Source organism: Mustelus asterias, chromosome 8, assembly GCF_964213995.1.
Source record: "Mustelus asterias chromosome 8, sMusAst1.hap1.1, whole genome shotgun sequence".
Taxonomy (NCBI): domain Eukaryota; kingdom Metazoa; phylum Chordata; class Chondrichthyes; order Carcharhiniformes; family Triakidae; genus Mustelus; species Mustelus asterias.
The window spans coordinates 131963435-131980103 of NC_135808.1; the positions used below are offsets into that span (position 1 = coordinate 131963435).

General features: G+C 43.9%; 1 pseudogene; it reads right to left on the reverse strand.

Annotated features, from left to right (window-relative positions):
• Positions 1 to 10923: 10923 nt before the first annotated feature.
• On the reverse strand, positions 10924 to 11033 carry LOC144498078 (U2 spliceosomal RNA; annotated as a pseudogene).
• Between the last annotated feature and the right edge of the window lie 5636 nt (positions 11034 to 16669).

The window sequence follows — 16669 nt, forward strand, 5'->3', positions numbered from 1 at the left end:
CTCTCTCTTCTCATCAGTGACACAGTGACACAGTGGTTAGCACTGCTGCCTCACAGCGCCAGGGATCTGGATTCGGTTCCCGGCTTGGGTCACTGTCTGGTAGAGTCTGCACGTTCCTTCCTATATCTACATGGGTTTCCTCCCACAGTCCAAAAGACATGCTGGGTAGGTGCATTGGCCATACTAAATCCTCCCTCAGTGTCCCCGAACAGGCGCCGGAGTGTGGCAACTAGGGGGTTTTCACAGTAACTTCATTGCAGTGTTAATGTAAGCCTACTTGTGACATTAATAATAAATAAACTTTAAGTAGAGATATTGAAGTTTAAAGGTAGCATTTTTATGTTTGTTCATGCTATTCCACATTCCTTCACTACCCTCTATAACTTTCCATACAGTGAAACCTTTGTCATCCACACACCCAAATACCCACGAGAATAGTCTCGGGGCATTGTCTTGTTTCAAACTGTGAGCCTGCTCGCAGCAATCTCCCCCTGCCTGCTGTAAGTATAAAATCTAAGTTGACAGGACAGTGACGTACTGTAATACCTTGGATTTTGATAGAAATCTCCAGACAATGATTGTAAAGTATTTACCTCAGAAATGGGCTTTTATTTGATAAATTCCCCAGCAATTTTTGAATCTACAAGGACTTTGAAAGAAGTCTTTGGCCTCAATTCTTTTGAAAATCATTCTCAATTTGCCATTTTGGAAAATGAATGCTCTTTCTTCATATTTAATAACATTTTTCTCCCAATAATCAAATGGAGGATGGTGGAGTTGTGTGCGTGTGTATGTGTGTGTGTGTGTTTGTGTGTGTGTGTGCGTGTGTGCGTGTGTTTGTGTGTGCGCGTGTGTGTGTGTGTGTGTGTGGGGGAGGTGGTGGCGGAGGGGGGAATGGTTGGGAGGGTGCAGAACATTTTCTTCAGTTTTGCACTGTGTAATTTCAAACCGAGCTTCATCAATCATCAGGTTGATGAGAACAGCACTTAAATTTGGCACCAATTCTTCCAAATGTTGCTCCTTTTCCCTCAGATGATGATGGGGTGTGGAATGTGGCACAGTGGTTAGCACTGCTGCCTCACAGTGCCAGGGACCCGAGTTCGATTCCTAGCCTTAAGTCACTGTCCGCGGAGTCTGCACGTGCTAACCACTGTGCCACCCCGTAGTTGAAGCCAAAATATTGTCTGATTTCAAGAAGAAATTAGTTATCGCTCTTGGGGCTAAAGGGATCAAGGGATATGGAGGGGAAGGGGGGATCAGGATATTGAATTCAATGATCAGCCATGATCAAAATGAATGGTGGAGCAGGCTCGAAGAGCCGAATGGCCTCCTCCTGCTTCTAGTTTCTATGCTTCTATGCCTCTCCCATCCCTTCCCAATAAGATGGAAGAAATTTGGCATGTCAGCTATGACTGCCACCAAATTCCACAGATGCACCCCAGAAATCATTCTTTCTGGTTGTATCACAGCTTGATATGGTTCCTGCTCTGACCAAGACTGTAAGAAACTACAAAGGGTCGTGAACAAAGCCCAGTCCATCACGCAAAGCAGCCTCCCATCCATTGACTCTACACTTCCCGCTGCCTCGGAAAAGCAGCCAGCATAATTAAGGACCCCACACACCCCAGGCAATCTCTCTTCCACCTTCTTCCACTGGGAAAAAGATACAAAAGTCTGAGGTCACTGACCAGCCGACTCAAGAACAGCTTCTTCCCTGCCGACTCAAGAACAGCTCCTTCCCTACTGCTGTCAGACTTTTGAATGGACCTACCTCGCATTGAGTTGATCTTTCTCTACACCCGAGCTATGACTGTAACACTACATTCTGCACTCTCTCCTTTCCGTCTCTGTGAACGGTATGCTTTGTCTGTATAGCAAGAAACAATACTTTTCACTGTATATTAATACATGTGACAATAATAAATCAAATCAAAATCAAATCAAAAAGTTCATGACTTTGAGGCCTTGCGGAAACACAACAGCAGAGCCTCCACAAACACAGGGAATATTTTACTTTCCCATTTGCCATCCTTCTTTAAAATGTTAAAAAAAAAGGCAAACCACAACAAGAATAAAATATATTCTGCAGAATTAGCACTCTTTCCTGGTGAGTTTAATCTGTTTGCGAGGTATAACAGAGGGGGCTTATGTATGCGAACATTTACTTAAGATTTCAAGTGGAAACGTCTGTAAAGCACTGTAACTTATCGACGGTTGTTTTTCTATGCATTATTAATTGAAATGTCAGAATCCTTTGTTTTTTACATGGCCCACCTACTAGGATTTAGCTTAGAACTGTCAAAAACCAAATCTGGCTCAATATTTTGACAAAGAAAACATCTGGAAGAGTTCAACAAAATTGCAGTGGATTTGGCATTGGGACTTTTAACAAACCTGAAGTTAAATCGCTATAGTTCCTGTATTCAATGGAAAGACCTCGAAAGGTGATGTGCAGGAAATCTCACGGGGTTGATCCCGCTTTCTCTTGGATGGCTTGTTCCTCTCGCACTGCCAATTTCCAAACTTTCCCCCAATCACAACTTCTCTTGTGCTGCTCTCTATTTTATCAGTCTTACTGTGGTTCGTGTTTCTCTGAGTTCTCCTCTCCTGCTCCTTCCGAGTTCTGGGCTCACCCTTCCACACCCGCTTCTTCTGCCACATTATCATCTCACTGAAGGTAAATGTGGAAATTAAGTTGCAATTCCAGCTCTTAAGTTACAACAATTGTGGAGATTAAGTTATGACAAACATCTCTGTCAAGTAATGGAAAATGTTTATTAGCAAACAAGGCCTTCAGTGAGGCCAGCGCTTGAGTACTCAGGATAAGCGACTAATCTAAACCTTGTGTTAGTTCCATAAACACTGTGTTCCAGCCTTGGCCACAGGATGAAAATAAGACCCTTTCAATAACAAAATTCCAAAGAGCAAGATATGGTGAACTATAACTGTTACATTTTCTGGCTGAATCAACAGAACACCCTGCAATGCTTTGCACTGTATTTCTTGTGCACAAGTAATTAAAGCTTGGAAGTCGGAATACTCTTAGTGCTTGGTGTTGTTTGCACCCAGGTATTCAACATAACCATGCAGCAGGCAGTAAAAAAGGGAAATAGTATGTTGACCTTCAGAGCAAGGGAATTCGAGTGCAAGACTAGGGATATCTTACTGCAATTATACAGGGCCTTGGTGAGGCCACACCTGGAATATTTTGTGCAGTTTTGGTCTCCTTATTTTCTATTGTTCATTCGTGGTATATGGGCGTCGCTGGCTGGCCAGCATTTATTGCCCATCCTAGTTGCCCGAGAACAGTTGAAAGTCAATCACATTATTGTGGCTCTGGAGTCACACGTAGGCCAAACCAGGTAAGGATGGCAGATTTCCTTCCTGAAAGAACACTAGTGAATCAGATGGGTTTCTGCAACCATCGACAATGGTTTCATGGTCATCAGTAGATTCTTAATTCCAGACATTTGTATTAAATTCAAATTCCACCATCTGCCGTGGTGGGATTTGAACCCGGGTCCCCAGAACATTAGTTGAGTTTCTCCTTATCTTAGGGAACATGTTCTTGCTCTAGGGGGATTCCTGGGATGGAGGAATTAACATAGGAGGAGATTGAGTTGGTTAGGATGGTATTCACCTGAGTTCCGAAGAATGAGGGGGGATCTCTCATAGAAACCTATAAAATTTTAACAGGAATAGACATGGTAGATGCAAAAAGGATGCTCCCAATGGTGGGGTAGTCCAGAACCATGGGTCGCAGTCTGAGGATTCTGTTTAGACAGTAAGAGTTTTAACACCAGGTTAAAGTCCAGCAGCTTCAAGAGAAATGCTGTGAACAAAGGAGACCGCAATGCATTGTCTTCATCGATCAGAACAAAGCATCTCCTGTGAGCAGGGCGTGGGGGGTGGGAGGTTGGGGCGGGGCGGGGGGTGGGAGGTTGGGGCGGGGCGGGGGGGGGTGGAGAGGGGGGGGGGGAGTAGGTGTGGGGGGGCCGATTTGTTTAATCCGGTGAAGAAAATCTGATAAAGGGTTATCATCGATCTGGAGCATTCTCTTCACAGGTGCCTGCTGATCAGCTGAATATTTCCAGCAAATTCAGCTTTTATTTCGAATCTCCAGCATCTGAAATGTTTCGCTGTTCCCCACTAAAGCTACTCCATGTGATTGCCTCTTCCCATGGCAGCAAGCTGGGTCAGGTCAGCCTTTACCGGGCAACATTGCAGTCCTTGGATATTCCTAATGGGGATCGAGCAAGGTCGTATAACGACAAGATACTCTTTGGCATATTCCTTGCTGTGATCTTTCCGTATGCCCTCAGTCTACCTACACACCTGAGCTCAGCACACCTGAGATGCAGGAAGTCCTTATCATTGAAGCACTGAAAAATAGGAGCAGGAGGAGGCCATTCGGCCCTTTGAACCTGCTCCACCATTCATTATGATCATAGCTGATCATCCAACTCAATAGCCTGATCCCTGCTTTCCCCTCCATATCCTTTGAACTCTTTACCACTCTTTATCTATATCTAATTGCTTCTTGAAAATATTCAATGTTTTGACCTCAATTGCTTGCTGTGGTAGAGAATCTCACAGGCTCACCAGTCTCTGGGTGAAGAAATTTCTTATCTCTGTTCCAAAAGGTTTACCCTGTATCCTTAGACTGTGACCCCTGGTTAAAGTAAAAGTTAAAGTTTATTTATTAGTCACAAATAAAGCTTACATTAACACTGCAATGAAGTTACTGTGAAATTCCCCTAGTCACCACACTACGGGACCTGTTCAGGTCAATGCACCTAACCAGCACATTTTTCAGACTGCGGGAGGATGTGAAAGGGGTGGGGGAGTTGCACTACTGATTAAGGAGAATATCACAGCTGTACTCTGGGAGGACAGCTCGGAGGGATCATGCAGCGAGGCAATATGGGTAGAGCTCAGGAATAGGAAAGGTGTAGTCACAATGTTGGGGGTTTACTATAGGCCACCCAACTGCCAACGGGAGATAGATGACCAGATATGTAGGCAGATTTTGGCAAGGTGTAAAAGTAACAGGGTTGTTGTGGTGGGAGATTTTAAATTCCCCTATATTGACTGGGATTCACTTAGTGCTAGGGACGTGGATGAAGCAGAGTTTGTAAGGAGCATCCAGGAGGGCTTCTTGAAACAGGATGTAAACAGTCCAACTAGGGAAGGATCCATACTGGACCTGGTATTGGGGAATGAGCCCGGCCAGGTGGTCGATGTTTCAGTAGGGGAGCAGTTCGGGAACAGTGACCACAATTCAGTGAGCTTTAAGGTACCGATGGATAAAGATAACTGTAGTCCTCAAGTTAAGGTGCTAAATTGGAGGAAGGCTAATTACAATATTAGGCAGGAACTGAAGAATGTAGATTGGGGGCAGATGTTTGAGGGCAAATCAACATCTGGCTTGTGGGAGGCTTTCAAGTGTAAGTTGATAGGAATTCAGGACCAGCACATTCCTGTAAGGATGAAGGATAAATATAGCATGTTTTGGGAACCTTGGATAATGAGAGATATTGTGAACCTAGTCAAAGAGACAAAGAAAGCATTTGTCAAGGCTCGGAGACTGGGAACACACGAAGCCAGTGTGGAATACAAGGAAAGTAGAAAGAAACTTAAGCAAGGAGTAAGGAGGGCTAAAAGGGGTCACAAAAAAGCATTGGCCAGCAGGATTAAGGAAAATCCCAAGGCTTTTTATACATATATAAAGAGCAGAAGAGTAGCCAGGGAGAGGGTTGGCCCACTAATGGACAAGGGAGGGAATCTATGCGTGGAGCCAGAGGAAATGGACGAGGTATTAAATGAGTACTTTGCGTCAGTATTCACCAAAGAGAAGGACTTGGTGGATGATGAATCCGGGAAAGGATGTGTCGATAGTTTGAGTCATGTTGTGATCACAAAGGATGGGTATTAGGGTTCTTGAGAAACATTGAGGTAGACAAGTCCCCAGGGCCTGATGGGATATACCCCAGAATACTGAGAGAGGCAAAGGAGGAAATTGCTGCGGCCTTGAGAGAAATCTTTGCATCCTCACTGGCTACAGGGGAGGTCCCAGAGGATTGGAGAATAGCCAATGTTGTTCTTTCTTTAAGAAGGGTAGCAAGAATAATCCAGGTAATTACAGGCTGGTGAGCCTTACGTCAGTGTAGGGAAATTATTGGAGAGGATTCTTCGAGATAGGATTTATTCCCACTTGGAAATAATTGGCGGTATTAGTGAAAGGCAACATGGTTTTGTAAAGGGGAACTCGTATCTCACGAACTTGATCGAGTTTTTCGAGGAAGTGCCGAAGACGATTGATGAGGGTAGGGCAGTGGATGTTGTCTACATGGACTTCAGTAAGGCCTTTGACAAGGTCCCTCATGGCAGACTGGTGCAGGAGGTGAAGTCGCATGGGATCAGAGGTGCGCTGGCAAGGTGGATACAAAACTGGCTCGGTCAAAGAAGACAGAGGGTATCAGTGGAAGGGTGCGTTTCTGAATGGAGGACTGTGACAAGTGGCGTTCCTCAGGGATCAGTGCTGGGATCTTTGCTGTTTGTAATATATATAAATGATTTGGAGGAAAATGTAACTGTTTGATTAGTAAGTTTGTGGACAACACAAAGGTTGCTGGATTTGCAGATAGCGATGAGGACCATCAGAGGATACAGCAGGATACAGATCAGTTGGAGACTTGGGCAGAGAGATGGCAGATGGAGTTTATTGCAGACAAATGTGAGGTAATGCATTTTGGAAGGTCTAATACAGATAAGAAATATACAGTAAATGGCAGAACCCTTAAGAGTATTGATAGGCAAAGGGATCTGGGTGTACAGGTACATAGGTCACTGAAAGTGGCAATGCAGGTGGAGAAGGTAAGTCAAGAAGGCATACGGCATGTTTGCCTTCATCGGCCGGGGCATTGAGTTTAAAAGTTGGCAAGTCATGTTGCAGCTTTATAGAACCTTAGTTCGGCCACACTTGGAATATAGTGTTCAATTCTGGTCGCCACACTACTAGAAGGATGTGGAGGCTTTGGAGAGGGTACAGAAAAGATTTACCAGGATCTTGCCTGGTATAGAGGGCATTAGCTAAAAGGAGAGGTTAGAGAAACTTGGTTTGTTATCACTGGAGCGATGGAGGTTGAGGGGAGACCTGATAGAAGTCTACAAGATTATGAGAGGCATGGACAGAGTGGATAGTCAGAAGCTTTTTCCCAGGGTGGAAGAGTCAATTACTGGGGGGCACAGGTTTAAGGTGCGAGGGCAAGGTTTAAAGGAGACGTACGAGGCAGATCTTTTACACAAGCAGTAGTGGTGCCTGGAACTTGTTGCTGGGGGAGGTAGTGAAAGCGGATACGGTAGTGACTTTTAAGGGGCGTCTTGACAATACATGAATAGGATGGGAATAGAGGGATATGATCCCCGGAAGGGTAGGGGGTTTTAGTTCAGTCGGGCAGCATGGTCAGTGCAGGCTTGGAGGGCTGAAGGGCCTGTTCCTGTGCAGACACGGGAAGAATGTGCAAACTCCACACAGACAGTTATCCAAGCTGGGAATTGAACCCGGATCCCTGGCGCTGTGAGACAGCAGTGCTAACCACTGTGCCACCATGTCACCCTGCCGTTCTGCACTCCTCACCATCGGGAATGTCCCTTTTGCATCTATGCTGTCTACTCCATCAACCTTTGTGTCACCCGCAAACTCACTAATCAAACCAGTTACATTTTCCTCCAAATCATTTATATATATTACAAACAGCAAAGATCCCAACACTGATCCCTGAGGAATGCCACTTGTCACAGCCCTCCATTCAAAAGTGCACCTCTGCACTGCTACCCTCTGTCTTCTTTGACCGAGCCAGTTTTGTATCCACCTTGCCAGCTCACCTCTGATCCCATGCGACTTCACCTTCTGCACCAGCCTGTGATGAGGGGCCTTGTCAAAGGCCTTACTCAAGTCCATGTAGACAAAATCCACTGACCTACCCTCGTTAATCATCTTCGTCACTTCCTCGAAAAACTCGATCAAGTTCGTGAGACATGTCCTCCCCTTCACAAAACCATGTTGCCTCTCGCTCATACGTCCATTTAATTCCAAGTGGGAATAAACCCTGTCTCAAAGAATCCTCTCTAATAATTTCCCTACCACTGACGTAAGGCTCACCAGCCTGTAATTACCTGGATTATGCTTGCTACCCTTCTTAAACAAAGGAACAACATTGGTTATTCTCCAATCATCTGGGACCTCCCCTATAGCCAGTGAGGAGACGAAGGTTTCTCTCAAGCCCCAGAAATTTCTTCCCTTGCCTCTCTCAGTATTCTGGGGTATATTCCATCAGGCCCTGGGGCCTTGTCTACCTTAATGTTTCTCAAGAACCCCAAAACCTGCTCCTTTTTGATCTCAACATGACTCAAACTATCTGCACACCCTTCCCCAGACTCATCATCCACCAAGTCCAAATCCTTCTCTTTGGTGAATACTGACGCAAAGTACTCATTTAATACCTCACCCATTTCCTTTGGCTCCACGCATAGATTCCCTCCCCTGTCCTTGAGTGGGCCAACCCTCTCCCTGGCTACCCTCTTGCTCTTTATATATGTATAAAAAGCCTTGGGGTTTTCCTTAATCCTGCTGGCCAATGATTTTACGTGACCCCTTTTAGCCCTCCTTACTCCTTGCTTAAGTTTCTTTCCACTTTCCTTGTATTCCACACTTGCTTCGTGTGTTCCCATCTTACTAACCTTTTCAAATGCTTCCTTTGTCTCTTTGACTCGGCTCACAATATCCCGTGTTATCCAAGGTTCCCAAAACTTGCCACATTCATCCATCATCTTTACAGGAATGTGCCGGTCCTGAATCCCTATCAACTTACAATTGAAAGCCTCCCACATGCCAGATGTTGATTTGCCCTCAAACATCTGCCCCAATCTACATTCTTCAGTTCCTGCCTAATATTGTTGTAATTAGCCTTGCCCCAATTTAGCACCTTAATTTGAGGACTACACTTATCTTTATCCATCGGTACCTTAAAGCTCACTGGATTGTGGTCACTTTCTGGATAAAGACATTTCTCTTCATCTCAGTCCTGAAAGGCTTATCCCTTATCCTCAAACTATGACTCCCCCAGATCTGGACTCCCCCACTATCAGAAACTTCTTTCTGAATTGACCCTGTCTAATGTTTCCGAACTGCTCCCCTACTGAAACATCGACCACCTGGCTGGGCTCATTCCTCAAAACCAGGTCCAATATGGCCCCTTCCCTAGTTGGACTATCTACATAGTGTTTCAAGAAGCCCTCCTGGATGATCCTTACAAACTTTGCCCCATCCACGCCCCGAGCACTAAGTGACTCCCAGTCAATATAGGGGAAGCTAAAATCTCCCACCACAACAACCGTGTTACTTTTACACCTTGCCAAAATTTGCCTATATATCTGTTCCTCTATCTCCCACTGATTCTATGATGCTATGACTTATAAGACAGGATCGGAGTTGTGCCAGGCTGCAAATTCATGCCCTTGAGCGACGGAGTGGCATTACGCTGTTGTTTCACACCCCAACAATTTTGGAAAATGTGTCAGGTTCCTGTATACCAGCCAACTGCCCAATTCAGGAACCTGTCCGTTGTCCTTAACCTGACAGGAATTCCAAAATTGCCCTTTGGGGAAATCCTGCCTTTGACGCTTGTGTATTTGCGAAACAAGTTGTATCCTGATGGCTGGATCAGGATGAGGGTACCAAAATTCATGGTAAATTCTATGCTATGCTGTGCTAAATTCTCCCTCTGTGTACCCAACCAGGCGCCGGAGTGTGGCGACTAGGGGATTTTCACAGTAACTTCATTGCAGTGTTAATGTAAGCCTATTTGTGTCACTAATAAATCAACTGAAACTTTAAAAATTCAGTCCTAGGTTGTTGTAAGTGCCAAGACTTGAGGTAATGGCCGGAATTTTACGGGGGAGGGGCAAGGCTCGCAGAATGGAATTCTCCGTTGGCCTCGGGCGGGATTTTCTGTGCCTCGCCCGAGCGAGGTTGGAAAATCCCGGGCAATGTCCTGAAGCTGTGCTTCTCGATATCTCAGCAATTTAACAGAAGTCAAGACAGAGTCAGGGGCACTCTGCACATCAGATAAGCACCCGGCATGTTGGTGTCGGAGTAATACAAGATGGGGTTAAAGCCTAAATCACTTTAATGCAAAATGCATCTCTTTAATCCTCCCTTTCATCAGCTCTTTTAAGCAGAATAAATCATAAGAGCAACTCCGGTAATTTTTAGATATTATAATGGCAACAGTTTAAAATAAGCGGCTTATGTAACAAAGAGCAGGGATAGTCTGAGGTTTTAGGCTGCATTAGGACTAAGATTGAAAGGTTCATTCTTCTGTTTCCCATTTACCCGCCCAGATTCACTCAATGGAAAGGTTCGGTTTTATTTTTTTCTCAATGGATTTAACAGAAAAAAATCGATGAGGCACTTCAATTCTTTTCAGCGTGTCACTCTTGTTACATAATCCCCTGCTTTGGGTTTATTTAGGATTGAGCGCACTGGGATCAAAGAAGGCAGTGTAAATTGGTTTTGCCACTGGGGTGGAACATTAATAGGGCAGGTAGACAAACGCATCTGATCTGCTGTGAGAGCGGCTTCACCCAAGATGTGCAGGGCAATTTGTACCCGAGCAGGCCTGGCTTCGAGATGCTAGCTTGATGCCACTCACAGCAGTGCCATATTTGTTCTGCTTTCTGGTGCTAAGTGTTGCCAATTTCCATGGAATGTGACCCACCCCCCATGATTGTTTGCATTTGACACTACATGAAGTATAACTACAATCCTTTAAGGAGCCCTATCTCATAGCAACCTTCCTGGCTCCCATGTTAACCAATATTGTTAACTGCTCTTTTGTTTCAGGTGTTGCCCCTCTCACCTATCATTGCCTATTCCATCTCCCTGCTCCAAAAATCAATTTAATACGTGGTCCCTAGATAAGGGACGTATCAGATATTAGACTGATAAGAACAGATTTTTAAAAATATATATTTTACTTCATTCTTCAAGTTACAAAACCAAAGTTCAGAGTGCATCAGGCAAACCCAATTCCATTGCCTTGCTTGCTCCAAAAACCAAATTCAAATTGAAACCAATTCATGATCCCCACAAGCAAGACGAACAGGATGGGTTGGTACTCCTGTTCTTCACTATGAAAACTGAGGTGCAATATTGATTTAGTCTAAGAGTTTATTTGGAATCATGAGCTTTCAGACCGCTGCTCCTTCATCAGGTGAGTGTGACTCACCTGATGAAGGGGCAGCATTCCGAAAGCTCGTTGGACTTTAACCTGGTGTTGTGAGACTTCTTACTGTGCCCATCCTAGTCCTCGGATGGTGTTGGCTAGCACGAGGGGACATAGCTTTAAATTGAGGGGTGAGAGATATAGGACAGATGTTAGAGGTAGGTTCTTTACTCAGAGGAGTAAGGGCGTGGAATGCCCTGCCTGCAGCAGTGGTGAACTCATCAACGTTGAGAGCATTCAAGTGGCTATTGCATAAACACATGGATGATATTGGAATAGTGTAGATTAGAGGGGCTTTGGATTGGTACCACTGGTCGGCGCAACATCGAGGGCCGAAGGGCCTGTACTGCGTTGTAATGTTCTATGTTCTATGTTCTAATGCTGGCATCTCCACCTCTTGATTTAGTGTCTCAGTAATTTCAGTGTTCCCCATTGTTAACTCCCCTGTCTCATCTTCCAAGGGACCAACATTCACTTTAGCTACTCTCTTCCTCTTTATATACTTCTAGAAGTTTTTACTATCTGTTATGTGGGCATCAATTGTCCACTTAAGGGCCTCCATTGGTGGAGGGGTGGAAATCCATTCACAGGCCTTCCCACCACAGACTTAACAGGAGTGGAGATGGAAAGACAGCAGGTCCACCACCATCCTCCTGTCCTATTAAATAACTCTTTCACCACCAAAGCCACCGTGGGAGAAGGCACAAGATTCATCCCTTTAGATCAGGTGGTCAAAGAAGTAAGTATTAAGGAGTGTACTTGAAGGACGATGTTGCTTAAAACCTATATCTCTGACCAAGTCTTTGGTCATATGCCCTAATATCCCCTCATGTACTTCAGTGTCAAACAAGCTACTCAGTTCAAAGCCAATTAGGGATGGGCAACAAGTGCTGGCCCAGCCACATCCCATGAAAGAATTAAAAATAAATTATTCACTGTCAAATTCATGGACACTATTGAAACGGAGCTTACATAGGATTCTTTACAAGACTTTCATTCTATCAGTCTGCATTGGGATTTGAATGCAAATCCAAAAGGTAAAAGGTCAGTCACCTAATCCAACTGTAGCAACCAGTTGCCACCACTCTCATCCCCAGAACACAAACAGTTTGGAGACTTTGCCCCAGAGTGACGGGTTTCCAATTTTGACGGATGCTTGACCGATAAATAGACAAGGTTACCTTTTTTAAACTGGAATTGCAAATTCTGTTGCATTAGTAATTAAGTGCTTTCATTGTTATTATTTTTATGCCCATCACACAACCCATTAAAAAGGAATGGCAATGTTTTCATTGCATTGTTGTCAGATGTCTTTTCGTGACATCCTCAAAACAAAATACTTTCTCGAATAATGTTTGACATGCACTATTCAATTAGTATTTGACAGTCACATATTAAATTTGTAACAAACACATTCATTTGCCATATTGACAACCAATTAGCACACTTGAATTTAAGTGCCAGAACTCATTGTCATCCAATCACAACTTAAAGATGTTTTTAATTCTCGAAGTTTCTTGGAGAAACACGATCCGTGGATAACCATCTGTGGAATTCGTGACCCCAAAGTGCAGTGGATGCTGGGAAAGTGAGTAAAAGTTTAAGCAGGAGTTAGACAGATTTTTAATTGGTAATGGGTTCAAGGGTTATGGGGAGAAGGCAGGAAAATGGGTATGAGGAGCATATCAGCCATGATCGAACAGTGGAGCGGACTCGATGGGCTGAATGGCCTAATTCTGCTCCTATATCTTATCAACTTTTGAACTTATGAACTAAGGAAGTTAAAGGCTGTCTCAAATTGAAAGGGAAAGCATATCATTCTGTGAATTTAGTCGTGAACAGAATTTAGAAACCAGCAAACAATGATTAAAACAAAGGACGGATATCAGAGTATAAGAGAAAGATAGCTGGAAATATAAAAACAGACAGTAACTGTTTCTACGGGTATTTTAGGAAGGAAAAGAGCAAATGAAATGAGGGTGGTTCCTCTGAAGAGAGGGTCGGGGGGGAACTGGAAATGGGAAATAAGGAAATAGCGCAAGTGTTCAACAAATATTTTGTGTCAATCTTGACAGATGCTAATAGCATTCAAAAAATACTTATAAGTCAAGAAGGGAGGAATTTAAAACAATTACAAACACCAGAGAAAGGGTCCAGAGAACACCTTTGGAACTAAAAGCGAACAAGTTCCCAACCCCGATGGGCTTCATCGTAGGCTCTTAAAATATGCGGCTTTGGAGATCAGAGAGCCATTGTCTGAACCTTTCCAAAATTCCCTGGATTCTGAAAATGTCCCATCAGATTGGAATACAGGGCAGGATTTAACCTCCCCCCATCCCACTCCACACAGACAGTGACCCAAGCCGGGAATCAAACCCGGGTCCCTCACGCTGTGAGGGAACAGCGCTAACCACTGTGTCACCATCCACTCCCCCCGCCCCCCCCACAGTTGACAAGGGAGTGAGAGGGTAGACAGGAAAGTAGAGTTAAGGCTGCAATTAGGGCAGCTATAATCTAATCAAATGATGGAGCTGTCACAATGGCCAAATGGCCTACTCCTCCTCTTATTTGTCATGTTGGTATATTCTACTCGCCGTGTTTTAGAGTCTCACATAGATAGCTGCATTCCAGTCTTATGCCTCATCCCACCTCTGAGACAGAAGTGCCAGGTTCAAGTTCCACACCAGGACTTGATGGTCAAGAAAGGTGTATTCATTCACTTGTGTAATGTTAGAGGTTATGGGTTTTAAACAAGAAGAAAAAGATGTGGTTTGCATATGTGATTGAATTGTGGCTTTTGCTACCAAATAAACCTGTTGGACTTTAACCTGGTGTTGTTAAACTTCTTACTGTGTTTACCCCAGTCCAACGCCGGCATCTCCACATCATTGAATATAACAACAGGTTTCTTGCAGGAGATGTTAATTGTTCAGAGTAGAAAATGAAACAAAGGCAGGAGCCTGTGCAACATATCAATTTGATTTGATTTGATTTATTATCGTCACATGTATTAACATAGTGAAAAGTATTGTTCCTTGCACGCTATACAGACAAAACATACCGTTCACAGAGAAGGAAACGAGAGAGTGCAGATGTACTGTTACAGTCATAGCTAGGGTCTAGAGGAAGATCAACTTAATGCAAGGTAGGTCCATTCAAAAGTCTGATGGCAGCAGGGAAGTAGCTGTTCTTGAGACGGTTGGTACATGACCTCAGACATTTGTATCTTTTTCCCGAAGGAAGAAGGTGGAAGAGAGAATGTCCGGGGTATGTGAGGTCCTTAATTATGCTGGTTGCTTTGCCGAGGCAATGGGAAGTGTGGACAGAGTCAGTGGATGGGAGGCTGGTTTGCGCGATGGATTGGGCTACATTCACAACTTTTTGTAATTCCTTGTGGTCTTGGGCAGAGCAGGAACCATACCAAGCCGTGATACAACCAGAAAGAATGCTTTCTATGGTGCATCTGTAAAAGTTGGTGAGAGTCGTAGCTGACATGCCAAATTTCCTTAGTCTTCTGAAAAAGTAGAGGTATTGGTGGGCTTTCTTAACTATAGTGTCGGCATGGGGGGTACCAGGACAGGTTATTGGTGATCTTGACACCTAAAGACCTGAAGCTCTCGATCCTTTCTACTTCGTCCCCATTGATGTTATCAATGACATCACCATCAAATTATGTGACTGGCTCTTAAAGCAATCATGCAACCACTTAAACATATATATCCCTGCCCTCTTATTTCTGTGGTCATGATAAATTACTACGATGATACACATAGGATCAATAATACTCTAGACACAGTGTTCTGCACTATTAATCATTCTACACAGTAAATAAGAAAGTCAATCAGGAGGATGTCTATTCCGCTTTGGTTATATACGACTTTCTGGAATTTGACCATCCTTGACCCTAGAAATATGATTTGGAACTTCAGTAGACACTTCTTCTCTTTGAACTAATTCTGCATCATTCTCATGTGCTAAACAGAGACACAATCATCAGGCAACTCAGATTCAACTAAGCCTTTCGTAGTAGTATTCGCAAAACAAGGGACGAAAGAAATTGATATCTCTGGAGATGATTCAGAGAAATCATTCATCAGACATAGTGTTCCTAAAATAGCTTCCAAGTTTTAGGTGCTTTATGTAGTCCTTTACTACCAATAATGTTACTCAAATACTGGACAGACATCAGGAAAAAGTCACACTTGTCTTTCTTGATACGCAGACGATGTGCTTGAAGACATTCCAATGTTGCTTCTAAATTATTCAACTGCTCTTGTTCACTAGTAATTAGAACATCATCCAGGTAACATTTTATACCAGAGAGGCCCCTTAAAATCTGACCCATCGATCTTTTGAATAGGACTGCTGCAGATGTTATTCCAAAAGGCAATCTTTTATAATGAAAAAGATCCTTATGAGTAGCAATAGTTAGCAATAGTTGAGCTTCACTGGCTACATATATCTGTAAATATTGTTGTGTAGGATCAATCTTGCTGAATTTCTGAAGTGGATATCGATCAGAACACAAATCTGGATTTATGTTTTTTTCAAAATCACCTCAAATGTGAACTGAAGTGTACGTTTTCATGGCAGGACATAGCCCAGTCACCCATTGTAACCGGCTCGAACACACCATAAGAATTAAAAACAGGAGTAGACTATTCGGCCCCTCAAGCCTGCTCTGCCATTCAATAGGCTCATGGCTGATCCAACATTTCCCATGCCCAATTTCCTTCCTTTTCCCCGCAACCCTTGATTCCCTTACTGATCAAATATCTATCTATCTCAACCTTAAATATACACAAGGACTCTGTCCCCACAGCTCTACGTGGCAAAGAGTTCCAAAGACTCACCACCTTCTGAGAAAAGTAATTCCTCCTCATCTCAGTCTTAAATTGGCACCCCTGTATTCTGAGACTATGCCCTTTGATCCTGGACTCTCCCATGAGGGGAAACATCCTCTCAGCATTTACCCTGTCAAGCCCTTTAAGAATCCCATATGTTTCAATGAGGTCACCTCATTCTTCTAAACTCCAATGTTCAACCTTTCCTCATAAGACAATCCCTCCATACCGAGGATCATCCTCGCGAACTTTCTTTGAACTGCCTCCAATGAAATAAGTGGACCAAAACAGCTCACAATGCTCCAGATGTGGTCTCACCAATACCTTGTACAGTTGCAGCAAGATTTCCCTACTCTTATGCACCAACCCCCTTGAAATAAGGGCCAACATTCCATTACCCTTCCTGATTCCCTGCTGTACCTGTGCGCTAGCTTTCTGTGTTTCATGCACAAATACCCCAAGTTCCTTTGTTTTGCAGCTTTCTGCAGTTTTTCTCCATTTAAAGGGTAGGGGGCAGCATGGTCGGTGCAGGGTTGG